The sequence below is a fragment of the Enhydra lutris genome, unplaced genomic scaffold (genome assembly GCF_002288905.1).
Source record: "Enhydra lutris kenyoni isolate GAN:26980312 unplaced genomic scaffold, ASM228890v2 scaffoldscaffold16, whole genome shotgun sequence".
Lineage (NCBI taxonomy): Eukaryota > Metazoa > Chordata > Mammalia > Carnivora > Mustelidae > Enhydra > Enhydra lutris.
This window is the reverse complement of record NW_019154100.1, coordinates 13,802,064-13,808,063: the sequence shown is the minus strand read 5'-3', so window position 1 is coordinate 13,808,063 and position 6,000 is coordinate 13,802,064. Positions and strand designations below refer to the sequence as shown.

The 6,000-nt window shown below is 38.0% G+C and overlaps 1 long non-coding RNA gene across 1 annotated transcript in view; it reads left to right on the top strand.

Moving 5' to 3' along the window:
* The window catches only part of LOC111147386, a 4,456-nt gene extending 4,086 nt beyond the window's left edge, over positions 1–370 (top strand). Inside the window, exon 3 of the long non-coding RNA XR_002640623.1 lies at positions 291–370. This is a non-coding gene — a long non-coding RNA (uncharacterized LOC111147386). The remainder of the gene's footprint in view (positions 1–290) is intronic.
* Positions 371–6,000: the final 5,630 nt, after the last annotated feature.

The following is a 6,000-nucleotide window of genomic DNA, read 5'->3' as shown; positions in this document are numbered from 1 at the left end:
GGGAAGAAGGGAGGGAGGGGGAGAGAGAGTAGAGAGGGAGGGAGAAATGAAGCAAGGGGGATAAAAAGAAGAAAGTAAGTCTACCACCCTCCATTTCCTTTTGTGATTATTTTCTTTACTAGGTTGGTTGGTAAAAAAGCCTAAAAAGGGAGGGGGGGGGGGGGGGGGGGGAAGAAGGGAGGGAGGGGGAGAGAGAGTAGAGAGGGAGGGAGAAATGAAGCAAGGGGGATAAAAAGAAGAAAGTAAGTCTACCACCCTCCATTTCCTTTTGTGATTATTTTCTTTACTAGGTTGGTTGGTCAAAAAGCCTTCAATGGAATAGATTAATGGCCCATTCTTGCTTGTCACAAGAATACAGTTGTGTAAATCATCACAGGTAATGATTTTCTTGATCATTTCAAGTCTTTCCTGAATAACATGCATTGCTCTGTGGTCTGATAATCTGCATCGACTCTTCTTACATTTGTCAATTGGAAATTTCCATTTATAATTAGTTATTTAGCTGGCACTTTGTGTCCTGTGGACACCGAGGTGGAAGAAAGTCTCAGGGTTCGAGCAGAACAATGATCTTTAGGTAAGTGGTTCTTTAATTCATTTGAGATCATCATTTCCTGTGTGAGGAACAACTCCGGACACTGGCTAGGGAAGTGTAGCCAAGTTAGAATGATAATTTTTTGTAATTTCTAAGGTTTAAAAAATGAGCACTTATTTTTCTTTGATAATTACAATAATATTAAACATTAAACAAATTAAAGACATCAGAACAAAGTTAGATGATTAAATGAAAAAGTGTAGGGGCGCCTGGGTGGCTCAGAGGGTTAAAGCCTCTGCCTTTGGCTCAGGTCATGATCCCGGGGTCCTGGGATCGAGCCCCACATCGGGCTCTTTCCTTGGTGGGGAGCCTGCTTCCTCCTCTCTCTCTCTGCCTCCCTCTCTGCCTACTTGTGATCTCTCTCTGTCCAATAAATAAATAAAATCTTTTAAAAAAAAATGAGAAAGTGTAAGCTTTTGTTTCTTTAATTTTATTTATACAATTTAATTTTTGTTAAATAATAGTTGTATCTTTTTTTGAAGGACTGATTCTTCTGTACACTTCTCCATGCTCCTTACTCCCAAATCCCATTACCCAGAGACAAACACTTTAAGTCATTTCATTGCTTTTTTCTGGTGCTTTAGTCCATGTTTCTAAATAAGTACATAGTGATATTTCTGATTTTCAATTGCAGATATCTATTGAATTCCTCCTTAGCTGAGGTTTTATTTTTTCTCTTTGGCTCCTCCCTTCCCATCACACACATTTTTCCTGCTCCTATAGTTGTAATACACATACTCACAGTCATTGGTTGAATCAATACCTAAATATCAATCACAACAAAGCCTGTAGATTTTCTAGCCACATAAATATAACTTTGGCTTATCTTCTAGGAAAGAAATTATGTTGCCTCTCATTGGTAGCTTTTGGTTTCTTCTAGTGGTATCCTTGAAAAAAAATTTTTTCCAGTCCCTGAAAGTGAATACACTCACGGAGTAGTGAGAAAAACAGATTTTACTAAAGACCCATTAGAGGTGCTGGGGAGGAAGAATTTCCTCTAGTTTTCAAGGTCTTACCTGGACTTAGAATCAAATTGACATGAGACAGATTAGCAGGAGAAAATCAAATTTAATAGCATCTGTATGGGGGAATCCACCAAGAAATGGAAATTCCAAAGACAGGCAACATGATGTATATATGAGCTAAGGAGAAGGATAGGGGCCTGAAGATCAAACAGGTGAAAGACCATTAGCAGGAAAGTGAAAGGAGATGTTTGAAAAACAAAGATCTGTTACACGGATAAGTTTCTCAGGTACTAAGAGGCGTCTCTGTTAATAGCTCTTTCCCTGATAAAGCAAGCAGTTGAGCTTTTTCTGAAAATGCTGGCTTTGGATTGCTTTTGAGTCACAATAATGTTTATGCCAAAGTGGTCCTTCTTGGGGTGGGTACCCTTGGCCCCTACAAAAGAGAAGGCTTTAAGGGGGCACAGGTCATATACTATATTAAACCACATAATATTTTTACCTCTCTAAAAATCTCCAGAGGAATCAATTCTCATGTCTTCTTTTCTCATTTGCCAGACGATGAAGATCTCTTTATTTTTTTTCCTCCCCGCAATAATTTATATAATTCTCTGTGCATAGATCTCCCTCTGATTCTCCCATTTTTTGCTTTGCCCTAACCATTTCTAACACTTATATATTTTCAGGCATTGGGTTTCTCTACCTTTGTGTTCTTAGAAACAAAATATGATATCAGTGTTCTGTGTCCAGATAGGCTGTGTTATTCCCTGGTAATGAATAGCCCCTGCATCTCAAGTGCTTGATATTTTAAAATTAAATTTCTTGAACATGGGACATATGCAGTGCAAGTTGGTAGGAGGTCTGCATCAGGTGGATTTATGTTTCTATGATCATGGCAACAGCAAAAAAGGTGACACATATTATCTCCACTCATATGTTATTAGAAAAAGCAAGTCATATATCCACACATAGTTTCGGTAGGGCCAAGGAAGTGTAATACCCTACTGTGTGCCAGGAGGGACAGATGGAATATTTTTAAATAGTTCTAATGACAACCTTAACCACTAGAGTGAGCATAGAGACTCTATGGAGGCTCCTACAAATAACATATATTTTAAAAGTTATCGTGAAAATAACTTTTTTTCCATTACATATATTTTGAAAGCTTCTAGGAAAAAGGTGCCTAGGTGGCTCAGTCATTAAGCGTCTGCCTTTGGCTCAGGTCATGATCCCAGAGTCCTGGGATCAAGCCGCACATCCAGCTCCCTGCTCTGCAGGAAGCCTGCTTCTCGCTCTCCTACTCCCCCTGCTTGCATTGCCTCTCTCGATGTATCTCTCTTTGTCAAATAAATAAAATCTTTTTAAAAATAAGGTAAAAGGAAAAGGTCCCAGTTAACCTGACTTACTTCCGTCTAAGTCACCCATTGGATCACATGTTAGTCTAATAGAGAAAGATACTGTTCACTTTATTTTGAAATGTCTTCAGAAAACATCCTTTTATGAATTTACTTTTCAATTACTTAATTAATGAACGAATTTAAAATATTATAAAACCTGGGGGTGTCTGGGTGGCTCAGTCTGTTAAGCAGCTGACTTTGGATTTTGGCTCAGGTCATGATCTCAGGGTCGCCGGGATGGAGTCACAAGTCAGGCTCCAAGCTCAACAGGGAGTCTGCTTGAGGATTCTCTCTCTTCTTCTTCCTCTACCCCTCTTCCTGCTATCCCTTTCTAAAATAAATAAATAAATCTTTTAAAAAAATATTATAAAAGCTATTTAAGCTCTACAAAAGGTGACACCCTAACTTCTGAGAACTGAATATAAATTTGAGGCAAAACCTTAATTATTATACACATAGTTGGTTTGCCTCTATAAGGGAGGAAAAAATAATTTTCCCTTACCCTTGTAGGTTCTTGGCTGAGACATCCCCAACTCCCACCCCCTGTAATAACTGATAGATTGACAGGAGAAAAACAATTTTAATAGCATGTATACCTCTTGTATATATGGGAGATACTCAGGAGAACTAAGTAACTTTCTAAAATGGCCCAAGCCACTACCTTAAATAATATCTTCAGCTAAAGACCCCCAAAAAAGGGGGGGGGAATGTTGGGAGGAAGGGAGAGTCAGTTATGGGAGGTTACCAGGCAAAGAACAATAAACAAGCATTATGTTCTGCAGCTTTGGTTGTTGTCTTCTCCATTGATAAGAGTTTCTAGGGATTTAGAGTCTTCCTTCTCTTCCTGGTACAGAGAGGCAGAAACCCTAACACTGGAGACTTCCCTTATAAATGTAAAAATGTCTCTTACAAAAGGGTAACTTCTAGGCTTACAGAGCTTTTCCTTTGTGGTTTAAAAAAATAATAATTAGCTTCGAATAATCCTTACGCCAAAGAGACATATTTTGGGGTAGCCAGTTCTGCTCTCTCTTACTGTATCACCTGTAAGTTTTTATTATTAAAAAAATTAAAATAGTACTTCTTTAATATTGAGAACATTGAAAATACTGAAAGTAAATTTGCCTCAGTAAAATTCTAGTCTGAAACTGAATACCAGCCAGTATCATATATTAACTTCAGGGCCTTGAAAAAGAATATTACTATAATGATAATGTAGGTCTTTACTCATAGCGTAATATATTTCTAATTCAAGTAACTATCATTTCAGGTCCAGTAAGCAAATAGAGACTTCCCATTCATTTCATGCAAGCCTCTGAGCTGCCTGCGGAAACAAATGTCTCTCATTGCTGGACTAGGTTGGGTTCAAACTGGTGACTTGCAGGTGAAAGGTTGTGGATTCTGTTATCAATCATCTAAGCTACCCATTCCTCAGGCAGAAAGGCACTGTATCAGACAAGAGAGGGGAGAATTTGACTAAATTCATTAACACATTACACTACTCTGTTGGCAAAAAATCTTCTTGAATAAAATAACCTACAAAAAGCAGCTTCCTTTTTTTATTGTAACATATGGAACATATGTGAAGAAAATGTGCCAGTTACAATGTCCTGCAAATTGCTATAAATTGTTAGTGAGAAAATTCATTTGTAATTCCTAGGTATTTCTTCTTGTCTGTGACTGTCAAACAGTGACAGTATGATGGATAGTGTCACCACAAGCTGATCTCCCATGGACACAGTCTCTGGCCTCTGTCGGATAACACTACAAACCTGACTTTTATACTCACTATTAGCATTCTTGGAGAACAAGCTATTTACTTTTCTGCTGCATTATTTTCTATTTATTTGCATTAAATATACATTGGAGAGTAAAAAATGATTGTTGAGATGTAGCTTGGTTAGTAAAAAATGATTGTTGAGATAAGAGTTGAGAGAGAAATCAAGAGCTATAGTAGGGATACTCATGACTTCATGAGGATAATTCACTTAAATAATTTCTTAAGACAATACAAAAAGATGAAGACAGAATATAGTTTTGTGGTTAGTTAGCATTAAATTTCCAGTGAAAGTTTGAAATGTACTCTTGTGCTTTTCTATGAGATATTTTGAACTTCTTAAAGCACTATGGCAGAATATTTTTTCCTGGAAGGATTCCAAAATGATTTCAACAGCAATTTTATGCAAAATTGGTCAACTACTTACTTTTTACCATGTAGTGTTCCAGATTATGGAAATGAACAAAACTAGACATTACTAGCATTATGTAACTTATATTCTACTGAGAAGACAGAATAGAAATGGATAAACAGATGATAATGATGTAGGCAGGCCTGGTCTGAGGACCCAAAGAGGGTATTCCACAAGACCAGCCAAGAGGATCCTTGGCTTCATGAATGATAGAAATGAAAGGTAAGCTGAGAAGAAGTGAGAGCAGATTTTATTGAAAATATATAGTGTAGATACAGACAGAGCATCTAGGAGACTTAGAAAGGAAAGGAGAGAGAGTTTTATCTCTTTTTGGGGGGTCCAGGGTTTTCAATGAGGATTCTGTTTTGGTGTACATGTCCTCTCATGCATGTAAGAACTGGTCAGAACAAAAACAAGGGTCCAGGGTCCTCTGTAAAGTCACTTATTTCTTACAGCCACAGGGTGTTGGTGTTGAGATATCTAGTGCAGTGGTCTGGAATACGTACAGCATGGCTTCACTTGGTCATTCCTTAGATGTTATCTATTGTGCTGGAAGTCTCCAAAGAAATTACTAACACCTTGATCCATACAAGGAGGACATACGTTATTTCTGCTGTGAGACACATGTAAGGCAGGGGTACTGGTCCTAGCAAGAATATAGGCAGCAAAAAAGCAGTCCTTCCTGGGGTCCCTTCAGTTTCCTTATCTCAATAATAATGATAGTTTTTTTTTTAATTTTTAAAGATTTTTATTTATTTGACAGAGATCACAAGTAGGCACAGAGGCAGGCAGAGAGAGGAAGGGAAGCAGGCTTCCTGCTGAGCAGAGAGCCCAATGCGGGGCTCAATCCCAGGACCCTGGAT